Source organism: Malus domestica, chromosome 05 (assembly GCF_042453785.1).
Source record: "Malus domestica chromosome 05, GDT2T_hap1".
NCBI lineage: Eukaryota > Viridiplantae > Streptophyta > Magnoliopsida > Rosales > Rosaceae > Malus > Malus domestica.
The window spans coordinates 27462881-27485033 of record NC_091665.1 but is presented as its reverse complement, the minus strand read 5'-3'; the positions used below and the strand labels follow the sequence as shown (position 1 = coordinate 27485033).

General features: G+C 37.6%; 1 protein-coding gene and 1 long non-coding RNA gene across 3 annotated transcripts in view; both read right to left on the bottom strand.

Moving 5' to 3' along the window:
- LOC139195728 (uncharacterized) overlaps positions 1 to 22153 on the bottom strand; it is a 58740-nt gene that overhangs the window by 9467 nt on the left and 27120 nt on the right. The gene's annotated exons all lie outside the window — the stretch shown is intronic.
- The window catches only part of LOC103419977 (histone deacetylase 19-like), a 48760-nt gene that overhangs the window by 4062 nt on the left and 22545 nt on the right, over positions 1 to 22153 (bottom strand). The window lies entirely within an intron of this gene.

The window sequence follows — 22153 nt, the reverse complement described above, 5'->3', positions numbered from 1 at the left end:
CTTCCCAATATTAGAAGAGATTTCAAGTTTGAATTTCCTGCCTTATTTGATTAGAAAATGACAAGAAGAAAGAGTAATCAACTAGTATTTGTATTAGTTTTTTTTTTTTTAACACTGTGTTTCTTTTCAAGAACTTTAATGTTGTATCTACATATAGTATAATGGCAACAACTATAATTCATGAAATTTGAACTTACCATATTGCCTAACAAAACTCATAATATGAACTGTGAGACAAAATCAAAATGATCATCAAAGGTAAAGGATTCAGAAAACCAAATAAATGAATTCAACTTCATTGACTACTCAACTTAAAAAAGGTGTCACTAGAAACAACTAGCATTTAGTGTAATAGTATTTCTCTATTTACAAGAGATTTTGAGTTCAAATTTCGTCAATCAAGTTCAAATTTCATTTTCATTTTTAATCTAAAAAGAAAGTGCCCCTAGAAACATGGGCCTTAGAGCAACGAGGCTTCGATATGCCTTATTTGGGTGGATGAGTTTGGTCTCACTGACAATGTGAGGTTAGGCCCACAGAATGATTTTTGGAGTTAAAGTGGACCTAGTTACAATTTAGAGATTTGCTGTTGTGGAAGAGGACTTACATAGAAGGTATACAATTACCACCACGTGTCGTGCGAATAACACAAGTGTAAGTTTTTCTCAATCTAATGTTTGTGATTAGGACAGGCGTCACATTGGCGGTGTATGGCATCGGACTTCATCACTTTTGCATGACTTGCCTACTTCTAACCATAGCTCAAGCTAAAAATCATTTCCCTCATGGCATAGGATGCCTTACCTAAACATTTCTTAGTGAGAAATCCCAATGCACATAGCATGTATGTTTACAATGTCTACTTTTATACGTTCCTTATAAAACCTAGTGGCCTGGAATGCAATTGGACTAAAACACTACTAATTTGAACATAGATGGATCGAAAACTCGATTCGAAAGGCAAAGTTTGCGTTACGGGGGCTTTTGGATTTATGGCATCCTGGCTTATAAAGCGGCTTCTCTTGTCCGACTATCATGTAACGGGGACCGTAACCCCCAAGTCAATCTGCTTGAAGTAGCATCGGATTCGTTTTTTCGACACAAAACTTATGCGGTTTTCTCCATGAGTTCAAAGGAAACGAGAAGAAATTGGCACATTTGTGGAGGCTAGAAGGAGCTAAGGAAAGACTAAGATTGGTGACGGCAGATTTGATGGAAGAAGGCAGCTTTGATGATGCAATTTTTGGGTGCCATGGCGTTTTCCACTCTACTACCCTTGTTTTAAAACCTTCGTCTGATCCCAAGGCACGTTGCATGTTTAACTTTTTCTCGTCAAATATATAACATGTTGTGTTGTCACACCATCAATACAGATCATACATTTAAACAAAGTTTCGGCATACATACACAGACAGAAATCCTGGAACCGCCTGTTGAGGGCACATTGAACGTGTTGCGTTCGTGTAAGAAAAATCCGTCTCTAAGGAGCGTGGTTCTCACCTCATATTCTGCAGCTGTAAGGGTGAGACCAGATGGGGATTTCACCTCCAATGTACCTCTGGGTGACTCTTCAGGTCTAGTTAACAATACTCTCCCTCTGTCCTTGTTAAGGATTTTGCCTTGGTACAGATTGTTTGCTAACTGCAGTGTGTAGTCTAACCAATACAGATTTGTTCGGCGAATTCAGCATAACTTTGAATGCATCCCTTCTCATATATACTAATACGTAGCTGCAAAGCAAAGTAATGCCGAATTTTATTGATCTGTGCTATTACATTTCTTAAGCTCAATGTTTTCTTTTTCCATGTGCATTATATATAATCCGTCCAAACCGTTTAACTGACAAATTATGCATCTGCACCTATTTCACTAGATTTGGTACCCTATGTCGAAAATTTTAGCTGAGAAAGCTGGATGGGATTTCTGCAAATAAAATGCGATTGATCTGGTTACTGTCCTACCCTCCTTCGTGATCGGGCCTTGTTTGCCACCTGAGTTGTGTTCTACAGCATCAGATGTTCTTGGCCTGCTTAAGGGTACTACTACTACTACAGATTTATCTTCGTGATTTTTCGCGCTAGTTCTTCGTTTACTTAACTTCGATTATAAGCACATTACACGGTTATTTGTTTGAACAATCAAGCAGGGGAAACAGAGAAATTTAAGTGGCATGGAAGGATGGGATATGTTCACATTGATGATGTTGCACTCTGTCACATCTTAGTTTATGAGCATGAAAGTGCTCATGGCAGATGTATTTGTAGCTCAACAGTTATGGACAACACTGAGTTAGGTTCCTTATTATCTACAAGATATCCTTCCTTGCCTATCCCCACAAGGTTTGATATTTTTACCAGCTACAATTAATTAAGCATAATTTATCGGTTCATACTATGGGCCGATCCATTTTTTATGCTCCTAATTCCCCCCCCCCCAAAAAAAAAAAAGAGCGTCACATGCTATGCGCATCAGTTATATCAATTACTTTTAATCGAATTTTACGTGAGAATTTTTAGGTTTGAGCAACTAGGGAGGCCACGTTATTATGAGTTGAACACCTCAAAGCTGGGGAGAGGGTTCAAGTTTAAGAGTATCCAAGAGATGTTTGATGATTGCATTGCCTCTTTGGTGGAGCAAGGCCATCTTCCTGCATTCTAGTTAATTTATGCTTTGTGATTCTTTTTTTTTTTTTTTTTAATTTTTTGGTTAAGATAAAGCTTCATAGAAACCATAAAGGCACAGAGGCCTAACAAACATACAGAGGACAGTCCCGCAAGACCATAAAAAACAGAAACAAAAAACAAGACCCCAAAGACACCGTCTAAAGGGCTCAAAAGTACAACCAGCCAAGCAAAAACCCTCCACCCTTATGAATGAGGACATGGTAGCCCGTCTTTGTGATCCTTTTGCCATATTGGCAAAGGCTAAAATAAAGTAATTAAGAACTTAACTATGAAATGTACCACCTAATCAACGGTTTGGATTCACACTATAACTACGTAGAATGTTTGGGCAAAAAATGCTTTCTGTTATTTATTTATTTTTAATTTATTATTATTATTTTTTGCAATACAAGCGATACTAAAAAAAAAGAGGGATTTAAACTCAAAACCTCCGTGCGGTACTAAGGAATACCACTTTGTCTGGTGTGTACAGAGATTTGTTAATGCAGTGTCCTTTTCAACCCTCAAAATAGTGCAAGCTAGGGAAAAGGCCACCAAAGGCCCAATAAAAGTTAAAGCCCAAAGAAGAATAAGAAGCCCAAGGCTCAACAAAATTAAAGAGGGGGGACCACTCACCAGCGTAGTCCAACTGAGCAACATAAAGTACTTTCCGACCCCCAAGACACGTGGGAATACCGACAACTTTATGGTACAAATCTTTAGGAGTAGACCTACTCAGGGCACATGTCAGAAGTCTACGACGAGACGTAAAGACGGTTGGGCTACTGCTTGGAGTGACATGGTTGACTAATCAAGACCGAGTAGGTTGCTGGACACACATTGATCTTCAAGGGCGTGCAATTCCGAATGAGCAAGTGTCTTTTCACCGCTGAATATCGACTGATGGTTAAAAAGGTTGTCAGCACGCTAGTTGATGTAGGTGTCACATTAAATGTTAGAAAAATAAAACTAGGTGAGCCCAAGGCTTTCTGAGTTAATGGAGATAGAATTCTAGTATTTAGCCGAACGCTATTTGTAAACTTTGAAATCAATAAAATCTGAGCAACACAACGGATGTAGTCTTGTTTTGGGGTGAACCACTTAAATTCTGAGTCCATTTCATTTTAGTTTCAATTCCAAGCCTACCAAGGGCTAATTATTCTACTTTTTGAGCTTTAACAAAGTGTCAAATGGACATCTCGGTTTCAAGTTGGAGTATGGGTGTTTGAGTCGTACTTGAGTTGGCCCACTTAGTTAACAGGTTGGGTTGACCTGTTGGGCATAATCTCGACCTAGCGCTTGTTATAAGCTAATGCCGCTTTAAAACGGATTGGGATGGTGATGCCTTAATTTAACAAGTTGACGTCGGCCTATTCGTTTGACACCTTTAATATGTATGTTCTTACACCACAATTCTGAGCATGATTGAATGCATTAAGGCCTCGTTTGGCAGCTCGAACTGTACTGGCTATTTCTGTCGGATAGGATAAATAGTCACCGGATAATACTGATTAAATTAGTTGGGTGTTTGGTGCAGTATCAGATTAATCACCGTATTATTTATACTGTGTTTGGTATTACACTGGATAGGAGAATCAAACTTAAAATAAAATTAAAAAAAAAAATTGAAATCTCTCTTTTGTTCCCCGGATCTTTCCGCCGCACCCCCCAAATCCTTCCCTCTCTCTCCCTTGTTCTTCTTCGTCTGCTCCCCTAAACCAAACCCCACCACAAAGGCAGCAACAAGAAACCCAGCAAAACCCACCTTCCAAATTCTCATCATTTTTTCCCCAATCCTTCTCTTTTTTTTTTTAGCTTCAAATCAGCCCAGCTAAATAGAATGGTTCTGAAGGATATGACCCAAAGGAGGCAGATGGGTTCTTTAGCAATTGAAAATTTATAAAATCAATTGCAAAATTAGAGAGAAAAAACAACAATTAGATTCAATCTGATTGAAAAAAAAAGTTGGAAGAAAAATAGAAGGGCAGAATAGAGAGAGAAGAAGAAAAATTGCAAGAAAAATAGGAGGAGGGAGGAACAGAGAGGAGGAAGAAGAACCTCATATTCAGAAGAGGAGGAAGAACCTTGGATTCAAAGGAGAGAGCAAGTGATGTGAGAGGAGTAGAGCAAGCGACGGGCGAGCGATGGGAGGAACGGAGAGGGCGAGACTACCCGACTAATAAGATAGAGCTTTTTGGTTGGATAACTTAGCATGTATGTACCGTATAAAAGGTGTGGAGTTAGTATAATTAGTCCGGGTATTATTTAGTACAAAACAGCACCAAACACTTGGAACCGTATTAGTTATCCTATCTGGTCTATTATACGGGCTACCAAACAAGGCCTTAGATTCAACAACATAACATGCTTGAATGTTTGACATGAGAAATCAGTCTCTCTCTACATATTGACTAATCATGAACTCGCAATTAACTAATAAGAGGCAAATACTGCAAAATTGGATTTGTTTCATTTTTCTTTCTTGCTGAAAACTTGGTTTAAATGAATCATTTAGAGTATATTTGAGACGACCACTGTGAAAAAACACTTCAGTTATAAAGTGTGCATATGGATAAGCACTTGAAAGTGATTCTTCAAATATGTTTTTCTGACCAAAACACACTACGAAAACCTTTATTTTTCCTTCCGATATTTCATTCGTAATGGACATTTACATGTAAACTCAATTACTACTGAGAGCGAGAGGGAGGGGAAATATTTCCTTGAGATTCTTTGTTGCAGGAGTTGGAATGGACCCTCCCACCCCAACCCTAGTGGGTGGATGAGGCCCCTTGCAGCCACCACAAAAACCATGGTAGCTCTCCCGACCGACATTGCGACACGTGTCCACGTGATCCTTGGGTGCTCATACGGCTGCAAATGCTGCCACGTGTCTCGTCGCTGCCCCACGTGACATGGACCTTCCATTCCAGGCACACTACACTACATGAAGTTTTGCTGTTGTTGTTTCATCTTCGCGACGAAGCAGATTTGATGGACAACTTGTGGAAAGTTGGCTTAAAAAAACATCAAACGTGGTCGGCTCGATGATAATTTGACGTATCTATCACGTGATGTTATTAATATATTTATTATAACATATAGATAGTAAATTTACACTTTTATAAACAAACATGTACTTTATAGCATGATTAAATTTGTAATGCAACGTGAAAGTAGTTGTGGTCATATTAAAAATAGGGTAAATTACATTTTCATACATCAAGTTTGGGCTCTATTTCAATTTTTTTCAACATCTTTAAAACATTTCACTTTCATACCCTAAGTACTATTTTATTTCAAAATAATACATCTGTTACATTTTACATACATGGATCCGTTAAGTGCTGACGTGACTGCTACATATATACCACGTAGCTGCCAAATGTGTGCCACGTGGCAAAAAAAAATATTTTTATTTTTAAAAAACCTAAATTTTCTCAAAAAAAAAAAAAAAAACAAAACAAACTGCAACCCAGTTTGCAGTTCATTCCCCCCCCCCCACCTCCCCACCTGCAAGAAGAAGAAGAAGAAGAAGAAGAGGAAGATGGAGAAAGAAAAGAACAAAAAAAACAAACAAACTGCAACCCAGTTTGCAGTTCGTTCCCCCCCTACCCCCCCAAAACCACCACAGTTCCCCACCTGTAAGAAGAAGAAGAAGAAGAAGAAGAAGAAGAGGAAGAGGGAGAAGAAAAAAAAACCCAAACCCATTTCCCCACCTGCAAGAAGAACAAGAAGAAGAAGAAGAGGAAAAACCCCCCCCCCCCACCAGTTCCCCACCTGCAACAACAAGAAGAAGAGGAAGGAAAAAAAAAAAAACCCTGCAACTCAGTTCGTCCCCCACCCCACGCCCGCGACCCAGCTACCAACCTCCCCTCAGGCCATCTCCAACCGAAGGGTCCAGAGGGCCAGAGGGCTCGGGAATCTAGGAGGGCCCCACAAAATTTCAAATGGCCAAAGGACCAAAGGGCTGGCTGCTATTTTTTTTTATAGTTTTCCTATAACCGACAACATTAAAGAAGATTTTTTAATACTGTCGGTTATAACCGACAGTAATAGGTATTCATAGGCACATTTTTTTTTATTTACTATTAGTGTCGGTTATAACCGACACTAATAGTTTGAATTTGTGTTGAATATAACGACTAGCTGAGTCAGCTAGCCATTGGGTTTTTTTTTTAATTTAAACATTTCTTTTCTTCTATAACTTCCTATAACTTCTATTTTACAAAATTGGTTTCAAATTTTTTTAAATTCTATTTTTTTCCTATAACTTATATTTTACAAAATTTGGTTCATATTTTTTAATAAATTATATTTTTCAAATTTTTTTAAATTCTATTTTTTTCCTATAACTTCTATTTTAATAAAAAAATTTAAATTCTATTTTTTTCCTATAACTTGAATTTAAATTGTAGTTTTTAAATAATAAATTATGTTTGGCCCTATGGCCCTTTGGCCCTCGATTGGAGACGGTTTTTTGTGACAGGGCTATAACGAGCCCTCTGGCCCTCGGTTGGAGACGGAGGCAAATATGGCCCTGTACTGTTCATTAAAATATTAATATCTTGGAGAATCTTGGAGGGCCAGAGGGCTAAAACGAGCCCTTTGGCCAGCCATCGGTTGGAGATGGCCTCACCACCCCCCAACCCCCGCGACCCACCTCCCTTGCACAGAGACCCCGAATCACACCTAATCTCGGGTGGTTTTGTGGTAGATTCATCTTGGGGATTTTGAGTTTGAGATGATTTTTGGATTGGTTTTGTGGTAGATCCACCTAATCTCGGGTGGGATTCGGGTGGGGGGGGAACGAACTGCAAACTGGGTTGTAGTTTGTTTGTTTGTTTTTTTTTTTTGGACAATGGTTTTTTTTTATATATATATAGAAAATTCAGGTTTTTTTTATAAAATAAAATAATTTTTTTTTTTTGCCACGTGGCACACATTTGGCAGCCACGTCAGCACTTAACAGATCCATGGATGGAAAATGTAACGGATGTATTATTTTGAAATAAAATAGTACTTAGGGTATGAAAGTGAAATGTTTTAAATATGTAAAAAATTGAAATAGAGCCCAAACTTGATGTATGAAAATGTAATTTACCCTTAAAAATATCTCAATAAATCAAACGAAACCTTCTTCAAAATCCTGCATTCACCAATGGCCACAACATGAGTTGCTAGACTTATAGATTTCACACAACCGAGATATCAACAATGTCAAACATGAACTCATATCAGAATCTAATTTTTATTTGGTATATACAATCATTTGAATTTCGTTGTTAATTTATAAATTTTTTAATTTAATAAAACTTGGGGAACATAAGAAGTTCACTCTAAAAAGTAATCATGCACTAATTTTGAGGACGGACATGAAGGAGTACACTAAATTAATCTAAATTGTAAATGTAGAGAAAAAAACACACTGCTCTAACCAACTTAATAAGAAACCTTATTTTTGTAATTTCTTTGGCACTTGATTGGATGTGAATTCAATGTATTAATTCCTAAGCTATATATCCCTAGTCATTAGTCAATCCCTTGACAAACAATAAATCTAGACAACACCAATTTGGATGGAAATTTGTAATCAAACTAATTAATATAGCTGCAATGACTTATTAGTTCCAAGTCACATTGAGCCGAGTTTGTGGGTAAGGATTGATATGACAGAAAAATAAATGAAATGAGAGATATTCTTTCATGCAATCGACCATACTGTTATCTTTATATTTCTCATCATCAAAGCCGACCTTGAGGGGGTGCAAGTGGTGCCACCGCACAGGACCCCCAAATTGGAAGGCCCCCAATTTTGCATGCATATACGTATATATAGTATTATGTGTAGAATCTAACAAACTTGAGTCTTAGCACAAGTGGTATTATTGCTTCTTTACATTGGCCTAAGGGATGGGTTCAAAACTTGTGTTCATCATTTTTTCAGTTTATTTTTATTAAATGCATAAGCTTTTACAAAATAATATAAAATTTTCACATAATAACATGAAAATTCGAACCCTGACCCTCTAAATAGTTAAGGAAAAACAATATGCCACCTATCCACTTGTTGATTTGTTAAATTTGTTTGTGCTACTATAATTTACAGAAGCTCAATTGAAAACTAAAGTTAATTTTTTGAACAAAAAAATAAAAAAAAATTAAATTCTTAGTACTTTTTAGGACCTCAAATTCACTTTCGCACAGAGTTCTTGAAATCTCAAGGCCGGCCCTACTCATCATGTGATCCGCTCATGTTATTATACATAAAGAAAAGAGAGATATCCCATTATATCCATTTTTTTTCTTCCTAAAACGGTTTTATATCCCCATGTTGTATCTAACTTAATATGAGATATAAGTCATGTGAAGAGTTGAGATGAGCGCGTACAAAAATGTTATTCTCTTATGGAAAACAATGTACTCGCTTTCTTTTTCCCTACACTCATTTTCTTTTCTAGTAGTTAGATTTAATAGATTCAAAAAGGAAATTAAGAGACAAAACAAAGAAATAAGTGCAGAAAGAGAAAACGTCAGTGCTAAAATGATTTACTTTTTCTCCTAATCCGATTCACAGTGTGGACTCGAATACGTGTATTTGAGGGTGCGTGGAAGCTTACAAGCCCCTTTTTTATACTGTGGTTCTTGGCTAGTTGGCGTATGCCACACATTTTGAACATGAGCAAGCAAGACTACAAACAAATTTATAAAAATGATGGCGAAATCCTTATATTTTCGGAGTGGTATTATCTACACACTCTTTTTTATCTTTTACAGGCATTTTTCAATATTTGGCTGTCAGATCAAATAATTAAAAAAGATCAAAATATATAAATTAACATAAAAGTATGTGAAAGGTAAAAAAATGTGTGGATAACACTATCATATTCTCAACTATATATATAATACCTCAATATTGGTCTTTTCTGGCCCCATATTTCTTCACCTCTCATCTAGCCTGTTCCCATCTGCATTTATCATTGAGGTCTCCGCGCATTTATAGTCTTTTATCCCACAAGGAAGGTAAATCAAATGTGACAAATCAACTTACATGTAGAAAAATGATTGGATAAATGGGAAAAAACCTATGGTCTCTACAAAGCGTACACATATCCAAACTGTTCATGTTGTGACAAAGTATTGTTAATCCACATCTTACGATATAACTGATATTTTATGGAAGGATTATATTATTAATAAACAAGGAAATGATTTCTGAACGTCTTTGTTCTTCTCATACACATTCATGTTTATTTTTTATATTTAAAAAGAAGAATAAAGGATCATAAATTTTAAAGATTAGAAACAAACAAAGGTGCATAAACGAGAAAAATGGTTTCCCATAAAAAATACATGTGTTATGACAGGACTGAATTGGTAATACTAAATAGCGGTGTGAGTATTAATGATTAAAAAATATGAGTGAAACAACAATATTACGTGACGGTGTGAGTGTTACATGGTAAAAAACAAAAGTTGTGATGAAAAGCAGCTTTCCAAGATCTCACCATATACATGTTTGGTACGGTTTGGGAATTTGGGGGTCATACTTATTGAGCAATAACCTCAGGACAATTGAATATCAGAGTGCGCAACGAACAAGATTACACAATAAAAGAAATATTATTAAACTAACGAGAATGTCGAAACAGCTACAAAACCCTAAGAGGCTACATTGTGACGAACTTGATTAAAAATATCAAATACAAAGAGGTCTTTATATAGAGAAAGACTAAAGCAAACCCTAGACTAAAACAAAAACTTAATGGGCAAGTAACTAATCCTTGGCCTGCAAGATAACTAATAATAATCTAAATTCCAACACCCCCTGTCAAACTCATGGCGGAACACAGACATGAGTTTGCCAACAAGTAGATGAGGATGCAAGTTCCATTAGGCAGACAAGACAAGACAAGGCGAACAAGCGAGCAAACAAACGAACGAACAAATAAGCATGCGACCAACAAACAACCTTTCTTTCTGGGCAGATAATGCAAAATCAAACTGGAGGTCTGTGGCACATTGGTGTCGCGACGGTGCGAACAAACAACGACAAAAGAGTGGTTCTAAGGCAGCGGGTGTGTGGTGCGAAATAGAAACAGATACAGGCGAACTCGATCCGAGTGGTTCTTGGATCTGGGCTTCATTAGGGACGAATACGGACCGAGTGGTTCTTGCCCGAACTTCTTTGTTTCGTCTTTCAATACATAGATCTGGTAGTAGAATGAGTACTTCAATGTTTATTCAAGTCATTTCCAGTCAGTTTGTAATTGAAAGATCCATAAGTTCTTAGATTTGATCCATTTGGTGAACTGATGCCTTGATCAGATTTAAATTCTCACTTCTCAAGCATATGAGATTGATCAACTAAAAGTCCTTAGTCTCAAGGCATAAAAAAAAACTTAATGTGGACTTAATCCATCCACGACAATCTTTTGATAGCAAGAAGTCCGAGTAACTTGGGGCGCAAGTAATCGACCTTCACATCCATTATACTATAATTACAATGATACACTTAAATTGTTGAGTTGGTTTTGATAGCGAGCATCAAGGCCTATACCTAAGGCCCCACAAAGGCACCTATCAGAGCTAATTCAGTCATTCGAGCGCGAGTAATTAGCTTGAAAACAGTTGTTCGATCTTTACAACAATGAAACAACAGCAATATGCTAAGAGTACTTGGTTAGTTGTGATTGTAAGCCTCAAGGCTTATACCTAAGGCCCAACAAAGACATCTTTCATAACTGAACTAGTCTCTCGGGCACAAGCAAACAACTGAATATACTTGTTTTACATCTGCCATGCTGAAGATGGCAGTGGCACGCCTGAGCAATTAGTTAGTTTTGATTGCGAGCCTCAAGGCCTACACCTAAGGCCCCACAAAGGCACCTTTCATAACTAACTTTGTCCTCCTATTGCAGCCCGCCAACAAGCAGGAGCCCGACAACCACATCAACCGGCGCCAATTCCTCGGGGAGCTGTGTGCTCGAGCTAGAGACCCTTCCCAGCGAAATTCCTACCCGAACAGTAGTCTAACCAATACAGATTTGTTCGGCGAATTCAGCATAACTTTGAATGCATCCCTTCTCAAATATTGTGAAATCTTGTTCCTAGATTTCACTGTTATCACCTACGTATTTGTATTATTGAGAATTTATTTTAAATTGTTTGAATTTAGATTTTAATTAAATTAGTCACAAAGTTTGAAGTTTGGGAAGTAATTAGTTAAAATCTGTGAACCTTTCGAGGTCACAATTTATATTGCTGAATAGATTTCGAGATCACGAACGCATAGGCGAATGCCGTTTGTGAGTCCGATTTATAACGGTATAGTTATGAACGTTTGAAGTTGTGACATTATAAAGTGTAGGAATTAGTGAACTCCCACATAGTAGGAAAGGGACCAATGAGAAATGGGAAAAAAAAAAGATTAATTTGAAACTGCCGTGTGGCAGCAAAAAAAAAAGAAAAGGGGGAAAAAAGGAATCTGAAAGGGGGGGGAGGAAACGGGTCACTGAACCCGTGCAAAACCAACGGGCAGACCCATTGGAATTGGGTAGTCTCTCGGAAAATTCCCAGCGAGTTGAAGTTTCTCATCACTTTGAAGCCATTTCTCATCTTCCCCTCTACCTATTCTATCCCAAATTCCATGCAAAATAACCTTGAAACTAGGAAAGTCACACCGGTGGGTGTGCGGGTTCATAGAGAATGATTTCCCAATTTGAAACAAATTTCTTCGATTACCACCATCCATAGCCTCTTCTTGAGGTCTGGAATAAAGCTCAAACAACTATAGGGGCGGCGGAGTACTTGAGAAGCCGAATCAAAGTCACCCAAATTTCTAGGGTGCTTGCGGGTATGGATAAAATTGGGGCTTTTACCCACCAAATTGGACTTGGCCACAGGTATAAAACTTACTCCACTCATTGAGATCTTCATTTCTATAAATTTTGGTAATTTTAAAAAATAGGTGAATTTTTTCGGCAAGTTGGGGCGGCCGGCTGCCACCCGCGGCGGTGCCCTGGCCAGTGGGCCGACGATGTCCTTTTAAGTTCAATTAGATGTCCTGATTTCATAATTGACATCCTTATGATATGGTTTGATTGTTTGAACCTAATTTCATTATGATACGTGGTTAGGTCAAAATATGATTCGACGATCCAACCGTTAGATCGTCACCAAACCTTAATGTATGATAGAATATAATATTTATGGATCATAGAAATTTACGGATCGGGAATCCGACATACGGATCTTCCCTAATTGGATTTCGAAGTTGAAAACTTAAGTGTCGACCGCCACTTGAATTTTGAAATTGGCGGAGATCCGACCGTCGGATCGTGTTGAGATTTTAGTATGTTGTTATTTGAGCATAATGTGGACTTTGGAAATATACGGATCGGAAATCCGAGGTGCGGATCTTCCGAATCAAATTACGTAAGTTTGTGGACCCTAATGTTGATTGAGAACTGACTTTTGGTCAACATGTCATGAAACGTCTTAATTACTAAAATTAGTACTACGGAAGATTAAGTGAAGTCTAGTGAGTCTACATTGGTTAGGGAATGCCTTGTGTATATGTGACAAAGCTATTACCTTGTTTTTTATATTAGTATCATATGTGATTATGTCTTGGTCTTATAAAGGTGATTTATATTGAAATGTGCTTTTTATATATTTGGCCATAGACTTATGTTTATTAAACATGAATTGGTTTATGTACGGATGATGATTGTGATACATGTGCGTTTAATTATCTTTTTAGTAATGTGAAGGGTAAGTTCGATAAATGTTGTGACAATGTGATCGTAGATTCCTATTAGAAGTATTTTTGTAGAACTTATATGCTTGTGAGGCATTTGAGTTGGTGGGCATGAGAATTGTTGGTGTAGGTGATTACATTGTAACCCATAGGGGTTAAGTGATGGGTACGTTGTGTGTGTTGAATTTTCTGCACCATGTAGTAGTTGTACATTGATGGTTCTGCTTGGTATATCCGCATTGGGGGACCATACGCGTACTAGGAGTGATCATGCTTGGTTAATCCGCATGGGGTGATCACTACCTACCTGATTATTTTGACCCTGCTTGGTTAATCCGCATTGGGGGGTCACTAGTGGTCCTGCTTGGTTAATCCGCTTTGGGGGACCATACTTTATATGGATCGCGCTTGGTTAATTAGCGTTAGGCGATCCTTATAGCCATTTATACTTAAGAGTGATCATGCTTGGTATATCTGCGTGGGGCGATCACTATCTACTTGATTTTCTTGACCTTACTTGGTTAATCCGCATTGGGGGGTCATTAGCGGTCCTGCTTGGTTAATCTGCATGACCATACTATATATGGATCGTGCTTGGTTAATCCGCGTTGGGCGATCCTTATGGCCATTTATGCTTAAGAGTGATCATGTTTAGTTAATCCGCATTGGATGATCACTTTCTATCAGCTATATGAGTGATTGTGCTATGTTAATCCGCATTGGGAGGTTGCTGCCTACTTGATTATTTTCTCAGGGATGGCACTGCTTGGGTAATCCGCTTTGGGGGCCACTTCCTGTTTGGTTACTTATGTAGGCTTTGACCGAACTGCGTTCTTCTAGCCCTAATGTTTAATGTACATATGAAAGATGGATTTTGAGAATCTTGTAGTTTGAATTAGAAAAGTTGTTGGATGTCTGGGTAACTTCTTCGGAGTTATTAGAGACTTGACTATGTATTCATAGTTACGAACTTATATTGAGAATTATAAACTATGATCGATGGCACTGATTTTTCATGCAACAGGTCTGGATAGATTACGAGAAATCGATGTGATTGGATTCCGTTGAGTGGTTCGGAATCCTTACTCTTGCACAGTTCCAAAAGGTTAGTCAAGACCCCTAGATCCAAGTGAATGAGAATTATCCACGTTAGACCTTGTGAATATAAAATAGATTTACCATGTTATTGCTCATAATCCAAGAAGGGTATTATATAGAGTTCCCTGGGTTAAATTGTGAAATGATATGTTACTACATGCATTGATTAACATAATTAAATGCTAAGATCATGTTTCGTTGATTCATGAATGGATTAATTGACGGGATTGTGAAATGACGTTGGATATGATTGTTAATATTATTATTTTAGTTGATCCATGTGGCTTACGAATGATATGTGCTTCGTTGGTTATTGGATATGTTACATGCTGTGTATGGAAGGATCATGTTGAAACCATAGTGATTTATATGATGGATGTATTGGAAACCTTGAATGTCATGTGGTTTGTTATGTAGCCATGAACCTAGTAATTCATGCTTGTTAAGTTCTAATAATTGATTGAGGAATGCTATGCTTTTTGATTGAACGTAATATGATAAATGTCAAAGTGTAATGAATGGTGAACTATGAATGGCTTGATCCCTAATAAGGGTACGTAGGCAGTCTAACGAGGAGGTTAGATGCAGCCATAAAGTATATGAAAAGAAAATTTTACTATGAGAATTGATTCTCGAGTTGTGATTTGCCATATCTCAGAGGCGGGGTATGTTGAGATACGGGTTTTAGGTGATGTCACATGTCGATCCTGGACGTATGTCGGGATCGGGGCGTGACATATATACTAATACCTAGCTGCAAAGCAAAGTAATGCCGAATTTTATTGATCTGTGCTATTACATTTCTTAAGCTCAATGTTTTCTTTTTCCATGTGCATTATATATAATCCGTCCAAACCATTTAACAGACAAATTATGCATCTGCACCTATTTCACTAGATTTGGTACCCTATGTAGAAAATTTTAGCTGAGAAAGCAGGATGGGATTTCTGCAAAGAAAATGGGATTGATATGGTTACTGTCCTACCCTCCTTCGTGATCGGGCCTTGTTTGCCACCAGAGTTGTGTTCTACTGCATCAGATGTTCTTGGCCTGCTTAAAGGTACTACTGCTACTACAGATTTATCTTCGTGATTTTTCGCGCTAGTTCTTCGGTTACTTAACTTCGATTATAAGCACATTACACGGTTATTTGTTTGAACAATCAAGCAGGGGAAACAGAGAAATTTAAGTGTGATGATGTTGCACTCTGTCACATCTTAGTTTATGAGCATGAAAGTGCTCATGGCAGATATATTTGTAGCTCAACAGTTATGGACAACACTGAGTTGGGTTCCTTATTATCTACAAGATATCCTTCCTTGCCTATCCCCACAAGGTTTGATATTTTTACCAGCTACAATTAATTAAGCATAATTTATCGGTTCATACTGTGGGCCGATCCATTTTTTATGCTCCAAATTCCCAAAAAAAAAAAAAAAAAAAAAGAGCGTCACACCCTATGCGCATCAGTTATATCAATTACTTTTAATCAAATTTTACGTGAAAATTTTTAGGTTTGAGCAACTAGGGAGGCCACGTTATTATGAGTTGAACACCTCAAAGCTGGGGAGAGTCTAGGGTTCAAGTTTAAGAGTATCCAAGAGATGTTTGATGATTGCATTGCCTCTTTGGTGGAGCAAGGCCATCTTCCTGCATTCTAGTTAATTTATGCTTTGTGATTCTTTTGCCATATTGGCAAAGGCTGAACTAAAGTAATTAAGAACTTAACTATAAAATGTACCACCTAATCAACGGTTTGGATTCACACTATAACTACGAAGAATGTTTTGGCAAAAAATGCTTCCTGTTATTTTATTTTATTTTATTTTTTTTGCAATACAAGCGATACTAAAAAAAAAAGAGGGATTTAAACTCAAAACCTCCGTGCGATACAAGCGATACTAAGGAATACCACTTTGTCTGGTGTGTACAGAGATTTGTTAATGCAGAGTCCTTTTCAACCCTCAAAATAGTGCAAGCTAGAAAAGCCCAATAAAAGTTAAAGCCCAAAGAAGAATAAGAAGCCCAAGGCTATACAAAATTAAAGAGGGGGAACACTCACCAGCGTAGTCCGACTGACCAACATAAAGTATTTTCCGACCCCCAAGACACGTGGGAAGGCCGACAACTTTATGGTACAAATTTTTAGGAGCAGACCTACTCAAACACCACTCAGGGCTCATGTCAGAAGTCTACGACGAGACGTAAAGCCGGTTGAGCTGCTGCTTGGAGTGACATGGTTAACTAATCAAGACCGAGTAGGTTGCTCGACACACATTGATCTTGAAGGGCGTGCAATTCCAAATGAGCAAGTGTCTTTTCATCGCTGAATATCGACTGATGATTAAAAAGGTTGTCAGCATGCTAGTTGATGTAGGTGTCACATTAAATGTTAGAAAAATAAGACTAGGTGAGCCCAAGACTTTCTGAGTTCATGGATGGCCTATATAAAGGGGTCAGAACCTCTTGTAAGGGGGTCAGACAACTTAAGGGAGATAAAATTCTAGTATTTAGCCGAACGCTATTTGTAAACTTTGAAATCAATATAATGTGAGCAACACAACGGATGTAGTCCTTTTTTTGGGTGAACCACTTAAATTCTGAGTCCATTTCATTTTAGTTTCAATTCCAAGCCCACCAAGGGCTAATTATTCTACTTTTTGAGCTTTAACAAAGTGTCAAATGGACATCTCGGTTTCAAGTTGGAGTATGCGTGTTTGAGTCGTACTTGAGTTGGCCCACTTAGTAAACAGGTCGGATTGACCTGTTGGGCATAATCTCGACCTAGTGCTTGTTATAAGCTAGGGCTGCTTTAAAACGAATTGGGCTGGTGATGCCTTAATTTAACGAGTTGACGTCGGCCTATTCGTTTGACCCCTTTAAATGTATATGTTCTTACTGTTGGAAATGTGCCCTAAAACCAATCATGTGATGATACTTTACGGACATTTCACATGTTAAACTAATTTAGTTTACATATAAAGGGTGAAGATTATTGTTTGAGCCGTCTCATATAAATGTTATATGCTTAAACGATAAAGTCCAAGGAATATGTGATTGGAAGAATGTAATCTAATGAAGTTAGATTCATGAGACCATTCTTTCGTAGACACATCCTAAATGTTCCTGATCATAGGATTGCCAATTGGGCATTGACAGTCCGTCAAGATCGGTACGTGCTATGTCTTCTCTCAGGGAGAGTGACTAGTCTCGATTCATTGGTGTGTGTGACATCAAGACAAGTACGTAGGTGCTCAATAGGGAATGAGTTCACTGAACGCGATTAACGAAGAGTTCTCATACTCATGTCACATGAGAACTCATGGTTGGGATAATGCAAAGTAGTCCTTTGACCTGAGGCATCACAGTTGTCTTGTGGTTAAGTCTTTAATCTTTGATTATGTCAAAGTCACCCTATCGGGGTGTCCACGGCATCGTTGGGGTTAAGCCACTTAGTCATGGACGCAAGTGAATGCGCAACAAGGGATCTCTAACCTTCAAACTGTTTGAGGGAGAATACTCTATGATATGATTTGGAATCTCTGGCCAGAGTATGAATGAGATTTAGGAATGCGTTCCAAATCACATTCAAGGTAATCATATAAGCACACGAATCACATTGGATAGTAGACATGAATAAATAAACTATCAAACCAAACAATGTGGTCAAGAGTATTAGATTAGAGAAAGACCGTATTGCATTTGTAATCCCAAACTGAATAGGTTTTCTCTAGCTCTTCTGATTAGCTTGGGTAACCATGATATGCTGCAAGGTGTCACTCATGGTTTGTGGAAGCCTTAAACGTGTGTAATCACTAAAGGGAGAATTGAAAGTAAGTTTCAATTCATAATCGATTTGAAATGGTTTTAATCGCCCACTGCCTCGCTAAAAGGAACCTAATGGATTGCACACCATAAGAGGTGGAGATTGGAGATTAAACGGAGATGAGTAAGAATGATTAAATGGTTTAATCATTTATTTATGTCAAGGATTAATTAATATGTTAATTAATCAAACGAATAAGTTCGTTAAAGACCTCGAGATAGGTTTTGGACCTTAAGGCCCAATGGGCTTCGAACGTCAAGCCCATTGACTTAAGTTGTATGACAACTTAATGAATAATGATTCACTAAGACCCAAAAGCCCAAACAACACCCCATGGCTGGCCATTTAGAGAAAGAGTAGTGAACTTGCTTTAATTACAAGTTTGCCACTCAAATGAATAAAGGTATAAATATGACTTTATAGCCTTTTATTCATAAGGGTTTGTTTTGGAGAAAATTGGAGAGAACATGTCTCTCCATTTCTCTCTAAAGAGGCCGGCCCCTTGGGGGGTGCATCTTGCAATCCCACTACTCCAAGGTCACTCATTTCTTCTCCAATCTCTCATTGGTGAAGAGACTTAGAGGTTCCCTATTTTGGGAACTTGGAGAAACCTATTCTTCCATCCAAATCCATAGATTTAAGATGCAAGGAATGAAGGCCCTCTCTTTGGGTGATTAGCCTTTGCTTATGCAAAGAGAAATCTTCAAAGGTATAAATTTCAACTCACTTTGTTTTGAGTTGATTAATGGTTCACCAATCTACTAGGCTTTGAATTTCTTGGTTAATGTTTTGTTTTTAAGTGCATGCTAGCATGATTCCGCCTTTAATTGTTAATTGCATGCTATATGATGTTGCTTAAATGAACATGTTTTCACAAAATATTCCTTCAAGTGTATGATTGAATGCATTAAGATTCAACAACATAACATGCTTGAATGTTTGACATGAGAAATCAGTCTCTCTCTACATATTGACTAATCATGAACTCTCAATTAACTAATAAGAGGCAAATATTGCAAAATTGGATTTGTTCCAGTTTTCTTTCTTGCTGAAAACTTGGTTTAATTGAATCATTTAGAGTATACTTGAGACGACCATTGTGAAAAAACACTTCAGTTATAAAATGTGCATATGGATAAGCACTTGAAAGCGATTCTTCAAATATGTTTTTATGACCAAAACACACTACGAAAACCTTTATTTTTCCTTCCGATATTTCATTCGTAATGGTCATTTACATGTAAACTCAATTACTACTGAGAGCGAGAGGGAGGGGAAATATTTCCTTGAGATTCTTTGTTGCAGGAGTTGGAATGGACCCTCCCACCCCCAAAACCATGGTAGCTCTCCCGACCGACATTACGACACGTGTCCACGTGATCCTTGGGTGCTCATACGGCTGCAAATGCTGCCACGTGTCTCGTCGCTGCCCCACGTGACATGGACCTTCCATTCCAGGCACGCTACACTATTCGCGACGAAGCAGATTTGATGGAAAACTTGTGGAAAGTTGGATTAAAAAAACATCAAACGTGGTCGGCTCGATGATAATTTGACGTATGTTATTAATTTATTTATTATAATATATAGATAATAATTTTACATTTTTATAAACAAACACGTATTTTATAGCATGATTAAATTTGTAATGCAACGTAAAAATAGTTGTGGTCACATTAAAAATATCTCGATAAATCAAATGAAACCTTCTTCTAAATCCTGCATTCACCATTAATGGCCACAACATGAGTTGCTAGACTTATAGATTTCACACAACCGAGATATCAACAATGTCAAACATGAACTCATATCAGAATCTAATTTTTATTTGGTATATACAATCATTTGAATTTCGTTGTTAATTTATAAATATTTTAATTTAATAAAACTTGGGGAACAAAAGAAGTTCACTCTAAAAAGTAATCATGCACTAATTTTTAGGACGGACACGAAAGAGTACACTAAATTAATCTAAATTGTAAATGTAGAGAAAAAAAACACACTGATCTAACCAACTTAATAAGAAACTTTATTTTTGTAATTTCTTTGACACTTGATTGGATGTGAATTCAATGTATTAATTCTTAAGCTATATATCCCTAGTCATTAGTCAATCCCTTGACAAACAATAAGTCTAGACAACACCAATTTGGATGGAAATTTGTAATCAAACTAATTAATATAGCTGCAATGACTATTAGTTCCAAGTCACATTGAGCCGAGTTTGTGGGTAAGGATTGATATGATAGAAAAATAAATGAAATGAGAGATATTCTTTCATGCAATCGACCATACTGTTATCTTTATATTTCTCATCATCAGAGCCGACATTGAGGGGGTGCAAGTAGTGTCACTGCACAAGGCTCCCAAATTGGAAGGGTCCATGATTTTTCGATTTTGCATGCATATACGTATATATAATATTATGTGTAGAAACTAACAAACTTGAGTCTTAGCACAAGTGGTATTATTGCTTCATTACATTGGCCTAGGGGATGGGTTCTAAACTTGTGTTCATCATTTTTTCAGTTTATTTTTATTAAATGCATCAGCTTCCACAAAATAATATAAAATTTTCACACAATAACATGAAAATTCGAACCCTGACCCTCTAAATAGTTAAGGAAAAACAATATGCCACCTATCCACTTGTTGATTTGTTAAATTTGTTTGTGCTATTAGAATTTAAAACTAAAGTTAATTTTTTGAACAAAAAAAATATAAAAAATTAAATTCTTAGTACTTTTTAGGACCTTCAATTTACTTTTGCACAGAGTCCTTGAAATCTCAAGGCCGGCCATGCTCATCATGTGATCCGCTCACGTCATTATACCGAAAGAAAAGAGAGATATCCCATTATATCAATTTTTTTTTTCCTAAAACGGTTTTATATCCCCATGTTGTATCTCACTCTTAATATGAGATATAAGTCATGTGAAGAGTTGAGATGTGCGCGTACAAAAAGGTTATTCTCTTATGGAAAACAATATACTCGCTTTCTTTTTCCCTACACACATTTTCTTTTCTAGTAGTTAGATTTAATAAATTCAAAAAAGAAATTAAGACACAAAACAAAGAAATAAGTGCAGAAAGAGAAAACGTCAGTGCTAAAATGATTTACTTTTTCTCCTAATCCGATTCACAGTGTGGACTCGAATACGTGTATTTGAGGCAAGGTTCTAAAAATCGCTAGGCGCTAGTCGGGCGGTGAGCTGGGGTCTAGTGCCTAGGCGGCTAGGCGGGCGCCTAGGCGGACTAGGCGGATTTAAGTAAATCTATCATATTTCAGGTAAATAAGTGTATGCTTCTACTTGAAATATATATAATTTCATCATAAACTACAAAATAGAATGCATATATATCATGAAGTATTGGAATATAATGAAAACATGTGAAATAAGGATATAATGTTTGTTCATTCAAGTATGCAACAAGTCTCTTATAATTTATTGGAAAAAAACAAAATGCAAAATGAAAGTTATGTATTTTCTGTCTAAGTGAGTTGCAACATAGGCGGGTCTAGGCGGGTGCCTAGGTGGGCTAGGCGGGGGCCTAGGCGGGCTAGGCGGGGGCCTAGGCGGGCTAGGCGGGCTAGGCGGGTGCCTAGGTGGTCTAGGCGGTGGGCTGGGGCCTAGGCATTAATCGGGGTGGTGGGCTGGGGCCTAGCGCTTAGGCGGCGCTAGGCGGGGATTTTTAAAACAATGATTTGAGGGTGCGTGGAAGCTTACAAGCCCCTTTTTTATACTGTGGTCCTTGGCTAGTTGGCGTATGCCACACATTTTGAAACATGAGCAAGCAAGACTA